At 38.0% G+C, this 13,416-nt stretch overlaps 1 protein-coding gene across 3 annotated transcripts in view; it reads left to right on the top strand.

The window, feature by feature from the left end:
• Positions 1-13,416, top strand: part of Nkain2 (sodium/potassium transporting ATPase interacting 2) — a 1,235,726-nt gene that overhangs the window by 762,100 nt on the left and 460,210 nt on the right. The gene's annotated exons all lie outside the window — the stretch shown is intronic.

The raw sequence follows: 13,416 nt of genomic DNA, 5'->3' as shown, positions 1-13,416 counted from the left end.
TGTGTCAACCTTTAAAAAATAAAGTAGAATTAGATTCAGATGAAACTATGTGTTTACCAAATATTTTGATTACTACACAGTCTCAATTTCTTAGCCCAATTGTAGTAAATTGGTTCCCTTATCTAAGTATTTCTCAGCACTTAATAAAGGTGAAATTGGAGCTTTGCTCAACATGGCTGCTTGTTAAATATTAAATAATAATAAAAATAATCCAAACACCACTGTGAAGCCAAAGGAATATTTCCTTTTATTATATATTTCTACATGTTTACATGCTTAGTAGAATTGAAATGGTATATGCTATGAATATCAACTGTTCAAAAATTTATAATTGTGTTTGATGTTTGTCAGCATAATCAAAATTTATGCTCCATTTCCTTAAGTCTGAATGCTGTTATACAACTAACTAATGTTGTGGTAAATCTCCTCCCAAATATACCCTGGCAATGAAAACACAACACAGTTAATATGATTACATGCTGTGCGCCTAGACTGGGCAGATCTACTGCTTGCTACACTGCCATATTCCACATCTATGAGACCCCTTAGAACTTGTGGTTTCTCCAGGCCATGTGCTTCTGCTCAGCTTTTCTTCTTCTTCCTTCTCTGTGTCCTCTTCCTCTTCCATTTTCTCCTTCTTCTCTCTCCCACCTTCTGTTCCACCTTCCCTTTTATCTGCCCAATCATCAGCTTCCCTTTATTTTACAAATTAAAGTGGGAAGCAGGTTTATAGGAAATCACCTCAGTGCTGACTCATTTTTTGTTCATAGCCACTCACAGGAGAACGGAATTAACATCAAATATAATTAGACCAGGGCTATCCACAACAAACTAATCCTGTCATTACCTAGCCAAGTAATTAAGACCTTTGCAAGTACATTATAAAGCAAGAATTCGTAAATAACTCATATATGTTATTTAAACACTAATTGCCTACAAGCTCAATGATTTTTATTGTAATAAACTGATATTTACTTTTATTAGATATGACTCCAAAACAAAAACCATTTTACCAACTTTAACAAATTTGATGTTTAATAAAAATATATAAGAAAAAACCATTCCATTAACTTGGGATATAAAAGAATATACTAGGCTATTGACTAGAAAATTTGACTGACACCACAAAACACAAAGATACTAAATTCTAAAATGCTGCAAATCTATGTTGACTTCTTTAAAAGTATGCACAACCTATAGTCTTGTTAAGTAGCAAAGGTCTGACATTTTTCAAACTGAGAGAAAAGTATGTATGTTTTTAGAAGAAAGCTACAGACTGATGTGAGACCCCACTACCTCAAGGTAGGGTTGTACCCATCCAAAAGACATAGGCTACTTGAGGAAATTGAGCTATGAATGTCTCAATTAACAGGCACAATTAACAGGCTGGTTTTGATTCCTGTTTAAAACTCTAGAATAGGCCAGACAATGCAAAACAAAGAATGAGTTCCAATCACATTGCCAAAGAGTTATAGCCAACTGAGTGTCATGGTAGAATTTATCAAATGAGGCATCTAGAAGATAAGAGTTTTTGAAAAAGAAGTAACTACAAGTAGATCATTAGAGTCCCATAATGTGATGGTGTCTACTGGCACTAAAACCAAATGATGGTAAGAACCTTCAGGAATCAAGTCAGCTTAAGTAACAGACTGACCAAGAGCTCAGGAAGCCATTCAGCAACATTATGTGTAAATAACATCCTCTCAGCCTTCCTACTTCTTTATCACTCCCAACCAAATAAAAGGGGTCATTTTCTGCAAAGTAGAGAATAAGAAGCCATGAAACATGGAGGTCTAGCCAATTGCACCACCCTTCCCACCTCTCATAGTTGCTATGATACAGTAGATACAGCTGTAGAAACTGCAAAACAGAAATTTTCAATAATATGAGACTTTTGAAAATTGTGTAGAATCAAGTGTTTTAAACAGGGAATTGAATTTCTGTTTGACCATTTAGAAACAGTTTTTAGCAATTATAAATAACCAGAAATGACACAGAAACATCTATAGTCTAACCTAGAGACATTGAATGGTTTCTTCACCTCAATAAAATTTAACCAAAATGGTAAGGAGGAAAAGAGGTCTCTAATTCAGTTAATTGAATATCACCTTTTCAACACACTGAGAAATTACATTCAGCTTTACTAAAGAGCTACTAATAATTTAAAACATTCTTACACTCAATATGACTTTAGAGTTAAACACAATGATGGTCTGGAACCAGAATAGGTTCCCAGAAAACTCCTGAAGTACTGGCAGCTTAGAACTATAGCATGTTGTCTATTTATGATGTTCAGTTCTCTGCTGAGCTCATTGGATGCTAAAACAGTTTACAGTTCTGGCTTTGGGTAGTGATTGTTTCTTTCTACCTTTTTATGATTTTACCAACAGACTCTTAAGTCAACTTATTTGCTTTCTACATTTCTGAAGCTTAAAATAGTTATATAAAAAGAACATACCATTAAGGGTTCCAGTTACATATATAAGTACATTAAAAGCTCCTCTACATTCTGTTTTATTTTTGTGCCAGGTTTCCTACTCTTATGTGTATGCACCCATCAAATGCTAACTGCTTTAGCAGATGACACTGATATAGTTGTTTATGTGCATGGTACTAAATGATAGTGCTATAATGGGTAAAATTGGCTTTCACTTACCCATGTTACAACTACAAAATGAGATAACAAGCATTACTCTCAGAAATTCTGCAATGAAATCTCATTATTTCATCTCAGGTTAGTGACACATACTGGATAATCTCATGACACATTATATAATCTCATGACACATTAGAAGTAAATAGCAACATTTAAAGACTGCTATTTTTTCTTCAAATTTTTCTTTATTGTTCTATTTTCAACAACCTTTCCCTGGAAAAAAGAATAAGCATGAAGGAAAACAGCAATTTCTTGCTTCCTGATTTCTCTTTAGTTTATTTCCAACTAACAGTCTTTGGTGGTAAAGTAAAGAATGACATAAAGAAAGATATCTGGGTTGTTTCCATCTCCTTTTATTACAAATAAGGGTGCTATGAACATAGTGGAACATGTGTCCTTGTGTTATGCTGGAGCATCTTTTGGGTATATACCAAAGAGCAGTATAGCTCTGTCTTCAGGTAAAATTATTTCTAATTCTCTGAGGAACTGCCAGGTTGATTTCCAGGGTGTTTCTACCAGTTTACAATCCCACCAGCAATGGAGGAGTGCTAATCTTTCTCCACATCCTCACCAGCATGTGCTGTCACTTAAGTTTTTGATCTTAGCCATTCTGATTGGTATATGGTTGAATCTCAGAGTCAGTTTGATTTGCTTTTCCTTGATTACTGAAGACTTTGAGAATGTCTTTAAGTGTTTCTCAGCCATTTGAGATTCTTCTCTTGAGAATTCTGTTTTTTGGAGTCTAACATCTTGAGTTCTTTATATATTTTGAATGTTAGCCCTCTATTGGATGTAGGGTTAGGGAAGATCTTTCCCAATCTGTAGGTTGCCATTTAGTTCTATTGACATGTCTTTTGCCTTACAGAAGCTTTTCAGTTTCAAGAGGTCTCATTTGCCAATTGTTGATCTTAGAACCTGAGCCATTGGTGTTCTGTTCAGGAAAATTTCACCTATGCCAATGTGTTCAAGGATATATCCTTCAACTAAAGAATAGATATAGAAAATGTGGGTCATTTATACAATGGAATACTATTCTGCCATTAAAAAATGAGGGCATCATGAATTTTGAAGGCAAATGGACAAAACAAGAAAATATCATCCTGTGTGAGGTAACATGCATGCATGAGGTAAGGACATGCAAGTTTGGTACTCATTAAGTGAATATTAGCTCAAAAATACAGAATACCCATGATATACCTCACAGACCATAAGAAGTTTAACAAAAAGGAAGGCCCAAATGAGTATGCTTCAATCCCACTTAGAAGGGGGAAGCAGAGAAAGGGAGGGATCTAGTTGGGTTTGGGGAGGAGGAGGGAAAATGGGAGAAGCATCAGGTATGGTAAGAGACAGTGGAGAAGCCCAGAGTGCAAGGAGAATGAATGGAAATATGCAGCTGTGGGGGCTGGAGGTGGAGTGGGGGAAACCTCTAGAAAGTCCCAGAGATTTGAAATTTGAGAAGGGGTTGGAGGGTGGATGGGGGAGTGTAAAAAATAAATTAAAAATAAAATTAAAATTAAAAATTATGAAAGAAATGCAGGAACAAAAATGGAGCAGAGGTCATCTAGTGACCAGCCCAACTTGGGATCCATCCCATGAGCAGGCACTGAACCCGGACACAATTACTGATGCTATGCTGTGCGTACAGACAAGAGCCTACCATGGCTGTCCTCTGAGAGGCTCTACCAGCAGCTAAGACAGATGCAGACACTTATAGCCAAGTATTGGACTGAGGTCGGGGACCCCTATGAAAGACTTAAGGGAAGGACTGAAGGAAGTGAAAGGGATAGTAACTGCATAGGAATAACAACAGTATCAACTAACCTGTACCCTTCAGAACTAATAGAAACTAAGCCACCAACACAAAACATTCATTGGCTGGTATGTGGCCAGTGGCACATATGTAGCAGAGGACTGCCTGGTCTGGCCTCAGTGGTAAAATATTCCTAATCCTGTAGAGACTTGATGCCTCAGGGAAGAGTAATGGGGTAAAACAGTAAGGGGGTGGGAGGGTGGGATATCACCTTCTCAAAGGAAAAAGGAAAGGGGAAGGAGGGAAAGAACTCTTGGAGGGGGGACCAGAAAGAAGGACATTTGGAATGTAAATAAATAAATAAAACATTCTTTAAATAATAACTTAAAAATACACAGGCCATAGTACAACCCACACAATACATATTACACATACATTAAGTTTTTTTCAATTTTAAGTGTTATAGTTATATTTTTATAATACACATGATATTGAATAATGTATAGGCAAGCATCAAACTACATATTATGAGTCCCCCTCTCTATGGAACTACCTCCAAAAACATCACTAGCATTAGTCTCTGTGCTATCTGGTCACCAAAATAAATATTTGAATGAAATAAAATATTTATTTAACTTTGGATATTCTAAATGTTCATTCCAGCTTATGCTTCCCACCATTGGTGACACTGTAGCAGCAATAGGGCTTCTCCTGCTATTGATGCAGTCAGTCATTTTTTTATAAGATGTTATATTTATTTACATTTCAAATGTTAGCCCCTTTCCTGGTTTCCCCTCAGAATAGCCACTATCCCATCACCCACCTCCTGCTTCTATGAGGGTGCTCTTTCACCCATCCACTTCTGCCTCCTGGAATTCCCCTACACAGGGGCATCTATGAGGGTGCTCTTTCACCCATCCACTTCTGCCTCCTGGAATTTCCCTACACAGGGGCATCTAGCCTTCACAGGACCTCTTCTCCCACTAATGCCAGATAAGGCAATCCTCTGCTACATATACATACACGCTACATACATGGCAGCTGGAGCCATGGGTCCCTCCAGGTGTACTCTTTGGTTGATGGTTTAGTTCCTGGGAGCTTTTGGGGGGGGTGTCATTGTTTGGTATTGTTGTTCTTCCAATGGGGTTGTACACCCCTTAAGATCCTTTAATCCTTTGCCTAACTCATGTATTGCAGTTCCCTTGCTCAGTCCAATGGTTTGCTGCAAGGATCCACATCTGTATTTGTCAGGATCTGGCAGAGCCTCTCAGTAGACAGCTATATCAGACTCCTGTCAGTGAGCATTTCTTGGAATACATAATAGTGTCTGGATTTGGTGTCTGTATATGGAATAGATCCCTAGGTGGGGCAGTCTCTGAATAGTCTTTCCTTCAGTCTCTGCTCCACACTTTGTCCCTGTATTTCCTTTAGACAGGAGCAATTATAGGTTAAAAATTTGTAGATGAGTGGGTGGCCTTTGTCTAACTTCTGGTGGTCTCTACAGGTTCTCCCTCCCCTTTGTTGGATATTTCAGCTAATGTAATTCCCTTGATTCATGGGAGTCTCTTGATTTCCTGGCATCTTGGACTTTTTGCTACCTATTTCCGGTTCCCCATCTCCCATTGCTACACACGCACATTCAATTTCCTGACCCTCTATGTATCCTACCTATCTCTTCCCATGCCTGATCCATCTCTCCTTTTCCCCTACCTCCCCTCTATTCCTCGTAAGTCCCTCCCACCCTTTAGAGGAAAGAGGAAAAAGTCAATGGCATCCTGGACTCTAGTTGTTGGGGCACTCACATGAACACTAAGATGCACATCTGCTACATATGTTTGGGGTGCCTAGCTCCAGCCATGTATCCTCTTTAGTTGGTGGTTAAGTCTCTGGGCGCCCAAAAGGGCCCTGGTTACTTGACTCTGATGGTCTTCTTATGGAGTCCCTATCACCTTGGAGCTCTTCAATTCATAAGCCACTTCTGGTACTTGTTGTGGGAGCTTGAAATGACTTGACCCCAAAATAATGCAGATTACTAGGCTATTAATCACTTGCAATTCCAAGTTTTCTGGATGGAACAACAGGTTTTATGTCAATTTCTTTGAAAGGACACTCCTATGTGCTTAACATCCCTGATTTCTCTTGAGTTCTGGAGGACACAAGATCTTTGTGTTGCACTCCCACATAGAACACTATTATAACAAATAGATAAGGGAGATCATGATTCACTTTCAAATTGACTTGAGTGTTGATACAAATTAGAAAATTATTCTGGTTTTTTTCTGGTATTGTTAATGCCATACTAGTTGAGGTTAGTTGTGACGAGTGAAAGATAGTGAGTGACAGAAGCTGAAAAGGATTTGGGCTGGAAATGTGAAACTTAATATAACAAAGTAAAAGAGACTGAGCATGTTGGATTGCCATGTGAGGATTTGACTCATAGCTTTAAAGCACGATAGTCTCTTGCATTCATAGAGTAGGTAGGCAGATCTTACTCATCTAAAACTGAATTTTTACTGGGTGACTAAACTAAGAAAGAAATAGAATTGGGAGATCAAGGTATTTGGGTGAGTCAGTGTTCAGATCTGGAACAAATGGCTTAAATCCATTAAATCAAGCTGGACATGGGGATAAAAGAAAAAACATATATTTGGTACTATCAGACTCTGGCCACAAGAAAATAATTGGCTTTTGTAGCTACAGATTGGTTCATAGCTACAGATTGATTATTTTGTTGTTGCTGCTGCTCTTGTTGTTTGGTTGTTTTGTTGCTGTTGTTGTTTATTGCTTTGTTTTGGCAGGTTTTATTTGTTTGTTTGTTTGTTTGTTTGTTTTAATTTTGAGTTGCTGGATGTTAAACCAGTTTCTCATTCACAATGGGCAAGTGAGTGATCTATACTCAGATACATATCCAACATTTTAAATTAATTTATTAACTTAGTTGAGTACAATGTAAATGAAGTCGAGAGGTGCAGGGAACTTACACAGGGCTCCCATTCTTTAAATGACAGTGACACTTTCTCTAAGTTTCATTCCTTTGCTTTGCCAGTTTGCCTCCCTGCTCCAAAATGAGGTGGGATCTGGCATTTCTATTCTTTCCTATTGTTTTCAAGTCCCAATATTTTAACAGCATTTTTTAGAAGTGAGAACTGAATCATTTCCCAAGTGACTTCATCAAAGAGGAAAAAAGTGATATTCTTCCTTTGTCAATAGTTATCCCATCCATGTTTAGTCAGAGAGGAGATGATCTCGTGTGGAAGTCATGGCAAGCTTCAACAGGATTACTGGGTTTAAAAAGCTTGAAAATTAATTGGCACAACTGTCGATTGCTTATATGTAAATAATTCCTCCTCTCAATCAAGGTCATATGAATGCAGCCATAAAGTAAAACAAAACCTATTCTGTAGGAAACTCCATTAACTTATCTGAAAACAAATTGCTGAGGAGATATGGTTTCATCTTTCACTGATCAAAGTCATTACTTTCTGAGACATGTTTGATAACCTCTGATGTCTCAGCTAAATGGCTGTTTCTAAAATTAGAGTGACCATTATTCATGAGAGTGTCGGTAATTACTCAGCAGTTAATAAAGTTGGTTTCCAGTTGATGATCATTAGAGGCTGAGTGTGACCTGTTGCACAACTAGAAGTTGCAAATTTATCCACCCTGTGTTCACTGGACTTGTTTGTAACCAGTAATTAGCTATGAAAGAGGAACACTGTCTAATGGAACACACTCCTTGTCCCAGCATCTCCCAACTAAACTCCAAAAACCTGATTGTTTAATCTTGGATCTCAGAATGTAAGAAATGTTGGCTACACATCAAGCACCCAAAGTTAGTAGAGTTGAGGAAATCTTTGGTTCATGCAAATTTTAAAGGTAGTTGTTTGACAACCCCAACTGCTGCTTTTCATATACAAATAAGTCTGTGACAATTCATAAAACCTCCTAAATGGTGAAAACATTGTAGGCCATCTGATCTGCCTATTCCTTTTTTAAGAAAATTATTAATTTTTCAATATTGAATAGCTAAGATAGCCAAGATAGTAGGTTTATTGAGCTAAGTATTTAGGTAGACAATACTTTTCTTTTGCATCTCTTTGGAAAAATAGGCTGAAGAAAGATTACACAATGAGTCCATAGCTAGTTAAATAAATTTAAAAAACAAAGAACATCCATGAATCATTCATTTACCTGACTAAGAAGCAGAGTGTAGCATCTATCTCAGTGATTAAATGCAGGCATCACTACTCACTAAGCTTTCTTGAGATCTCCAGAAATGTCTTAAAATTCTACTTTGGAATAATTGCTTAAATACTTCTAACTGTGGTTGTCACTTACTCTCAAACAGCTCAAATAACAGTTACATGTTAGAACCAGGTACAGGGACATACTCATGTCATCTCAGAACACTGCGGGGCTAAGGCAGAAGGATGGCAAGTCTGAGGTCAACTGGGGCTATGTAATGAGTCCCTGTCTCAAACAAAAGATTTTTAACAAGCAAAGAAATAACAACCAAACACAAAGCAACAAAGGGGGACAAAAGCCTCCTATATTATAGAAGACAAATAAAAGAATTTAGTCTGCTACCTCCAATAGATTTGGCTGAAAGACACAAACAAAAAAATCCCTCTGGCATTATTTTTAAATTTGAAACAGAAATTTTTGCTTTGTTGAAATAAAAAAAAAAACTTTAATGGCAAGTGTAGGGGAAATTTGAAAATCTAAGATCATTTGGACAAATATTTTTCTCTGCATTAATGAATCCTTAGTGGGCAGAAGATCAGAGATTTTTTACATTTGCTATTAGAATTTTGGCCAGTGTTATGATAAATAAAGGCAAAGCTAGCATGTATTGATCATCTATGTCCCAAACACATGAGGATTTTATAAACATTTTTCAATTGATCTTTATGGAACCCCAGAGAGGTATATCATTGGACCATTAACACTATTTGTTTTTTAGCAGCATTTACCTTTGAGGATCAACCTGGCAATGTTGTACTCAGAATTTAAATCAATTCTTAGTCAGTTCAGCTAAGAAACTTGACCTTTATAAGCAGAACCATTAAAGACTAAAGTAAAGAAAAGACCGAGGTAATAACTCAGGTAGTAAAGCACTTGTCACAAGCAAAAAGAATATGAGATCAGAATGTCAGCACACATGGAAAGCTGGGTGTGGCAGCAACCCTGTAACCCAGCAAGAGGAGGCTGACTCCCTAGCCAGCTAGTCCTGCCTGTCAACCTCCAGGGTTAGAAATAGGCAGTTTCTCAAAGAATAGCCTGGAGGGTGATTGATAAAGATGCCTAATGTCCACTTCTGGACACCATAAATCTCTGCATGTGCACATACACAAAATTGAATAGACATTGTTTTATCTGGTAAAGGTTTAGGGAGTGGAGCATATGTTGACAGGTACTCTAATGAATAATTACTCCCCTATAGCAAAGCCGATCCTTTCTTTGTCATACTTTTATTACACAGGTGATGACATATAAGCCTGACATTAACCCTCATACAACAGGAAAGCAAGAGTAAAGCAGTCCCCTTCCAGCCAATAACAAATTTTACTAGCATTATTCAGGAGTGTTCACTCTTAGTGTATAGATAGAGACCCAAGTCATAGTTTAACTTAAATTAAAGACTAAGATTATTATCTTTGCAAAACATTCTTTAAGACATAAGAAGATAGAGAGATGGTTCAGGGACTAAGAGTGTTTGCTGCTTGCTCACAGTCCCAGAGTTCAGTTCTCAGCACCCATGCTGGGTGACTCATAAATACATGTTACTCAAACTTCATGGGATCCAACACCATTGGCCCTCCACAGCACACATGTGATACACACAGGTACATGCATGCAATCACAGATAAAAAGGAAAATAAAATCTTCAAGAAGAAAGCCACTTGTAAGTCAGTTCCAAATAATTCTTGCCAGTGTGTAGACACGTTCTCCTTCCTAAGGATACATTTCACATTTCTGGTTTCTGGCCAGCACATGGAGAATCTGTGCTTCTCTAAATGAGAGGTTTGTAGAAGATGTGCTGAAGCACTTCTACTGACAGTATAGAGGAGAGTTCTCCCAGCGAGAAGCATATTAAGCCAGAAACATTTCTTCTGCATTCTCTGGGGGATGGATGTGGAATTTCAATCAAATGTTGTTTGTCTGAGATCAAAAAATGAGCTGAACGTCTTTCTGGGTAAGGACCCAAGAATGCTCCTTAGTCGCCTGGCTACATTCTTCTGCAAAAAGGGATGCAGAGACTTGCTTCTCCCCATCTCTAGAATCCCAAGTAAATGGTTCCTGAGTGTTTTGAAGCAGAAGTAAATCCACACAGTCTGGATGTTATAAGAAAATGTAAGTGTGTTACTGTTGACACCCCTGTGGCCAAACATCCACCAAGAACAGTTTAAGGATGAGATACTTCCTTGGCTCATGCTTTCAGAGAGTCCAGGACATCTTGTTGAGGAAGACATGTCAGAGAAGAGCAGCTCATGGCGTGGTCAAAGGGGATGCTGCAGTTCTTCCAGCTTTCTCCTGTTTCTGCTTTTTATTCTATATTGTTCCCCAGCTAATGAGATGGTGTTTCTGAACATCATGTTTCTGCTAATTCTCTGTGAAAACACCTTCACAGCCACACAGAGACATACATCCAACCAATCTACAGGGATTGTAAGTCAAATTGGCAACAGTCATGGTAAATGCATTATTCTCTCTAACTGATGCTACATTTCCCCATAAGCCCCATCTACTTCAACAGGAAGGCAATAATTTAAAACTACCTGTGAACAACATTTTTGCTTTCACTTTTTAAAATTCAGTTTTACTTTTTCCTCTCCTCCTCTTCCCATCCTTCTTTTACCTTTTCTTCCTCTTCCTTTTCCTCTTCTTCCTCCTCTTCCTCCTCCTCCTTTTTCTCTTCCTTATTTTGCTTTCTCTTTCTTCTCCTCTTCCTCCTCCTCTTCTATCTCCTCCTATTTTCTTATTCCTCCTCATCCCTTTCCTCTTCTTCCTCTTCCTCCTCCTCTTTCTCCTTGTCCCTTTTTTCTTCTACCTACCCCAACTATTCTTCCTCCATCTTATTTTCTTCTTCTTCCTTTTTCTCCTCCTCCTCCTCCTCCTCCTCCTCTTCTTCTTCTTCTTCTTCTTCTTCTTCTTCTTCTTCTTCTTCTTCTTCTTCTTCTTCTTCTTCTTCTTCTTCTTCTTCTTCTTCTCCTTCNTTCTTCTTCTTCTTCTTCTTCTTCTTCTTCTTCTTCTTCTTCTTCTTCTTCTTCTTCTTCTTCTTCTTCTTCTTCTTCTTCTTCTCCTTCTCCTCCTCCTCCTCCTCCTCCTTCTTCTTCTTCCTCTTCTTCTTCTTCTTCTCCTTCTTCTTCTTCTTCTTCCTCCTCCTTGTCCTTTTTCTCTTCCTTTTCTTCCTCTTCCTCCTCCTGTTCTTCTTCCTCCTTCTTGTCCTTTCTCCAAAATGATTTCTAAACATTAGGAAGGCAAAGGCTGAGTTCCTGAGGCACACTGGCTGTCAGGTGAACATGTGATTTTATACTAGTCCATGAAATGGTCTCAGACTTCAAGAACCGGATGTGATTTTTCTAATCATCCTACTGTTAGCAAGTGCTTTGTACAGTTGTTCTAAAACTGTCCATTTCCTTCAGGAATACTGGCCATCACTGTTTGTTGTTCTACACCAAATCAGCCTAGACCTGACTCACTTAAGACCCCTTAGCTATCTGGCAGTGAATCATATTTCCTAACTACAACCTTAGGTTTTTTTTTCCTAGGACAGGGTTCACCAATACTGCAACAGGACAACACCAAATCTTCCAGGACCCTTCTCTCATGTCTTCCCTTCCAAAATTTATGTCTTTTTTTCTCTGTTCCATTTTTTATAGACCACCAAGTCCAGTTACTATTTCTATATACCCATGGATGTGCAGTACTATCTATTGGAACATGGACACCTTATCATGAGCCACATCCATGGGAAAAAAATGATGTAACTTCTCTTACCTATCACCTATTTTTCTACTAGCTATCACCTGCCAATTGTTAATTATAGAACCCCTTGAACTTCTTCTCTGTGAATGTTAAGGTATTGACTGGCTTGATATTGTGTAACAGACAAAGGTGGCATGGTTTCTTGAGAACACTAGCTCTGTTGTAATTACAAAACTTTATCTCATAACGACCTTCCAAAACTCTGTCTCTTACAACATTTCTGCCAGCTCTATAATATTTCCTTAGCATTGACAAAGAGGGAATATGACATAGATGTACCATTCAAGGATGACAACTCTACCATCGCTAAATTATCTTCACTTTGATCAGTTCTGAGGTTGTGTTAACTATCATTTACTGCATAAAGAACTACTCTCATGAGGTCTCAGAGCTACACTGAAGTATAAGTAGAGTGGTATGAGTTGAAATATGAATTTTATAGAATATCCAGTTAATGGAAATAGTAGTAAGGCACATGACCTGCCCAACTCTGAATTTCTAGCCAGTTTTATAGCACAGGTATGAATTCCCTCCTGTAGAGCTGACTTTGATTTCATTTGGAAAACTATCAGTTACCATTATACCATTCATACCAACGTTAGGATTGTAATTCACAAGGTTCATAACTAGGGAAGACAATTGATGACATTTTACCTCAGCAGTCTCCTTCCATTACAGCAAACTAGCCAGCAGAGTGGCAAATCCCAGGTTGGTGACACCTTGATTTCTCTATGCTCTGTACACAAGGTTTGTGGTATCTTCAGTAATAATGTTTTACCATCATACTCTACTGGGAAGCCAAGAGCGATGAAGTTAGCATTTATCCTTCCAGTAACCTCTATGATAAAACATACAAAGTTCTTTCTATCCTTAGCATATAGTTAACCTTGCAACATACCTAGAAAGACATAGATTATAGTATGAACCACTATTTAAGAATTTATAATGTTAGATACTTTCTGTAAACTGTAAATTAAACATTGTACATCCATCAACTGTCTTTTGTATTTCTCAATGCTGT

This window comes from Mus caroli, chromosome 10, assembly GCF_900094665.2.
Source record: "Mus caroli chromosome 10, CAROLI_EIJ_v1.1, whole genome shotgun sequence".
NCBI lineage: Eukaryota > Metazoa > Chordata > Mammalia > Rodentia > Muridae > Mus > Mus caroli.
Note: the sequence above shows the minus strand (reverse complement) of the source record. Positions and strands in the feature narration are given on the sequence as shown.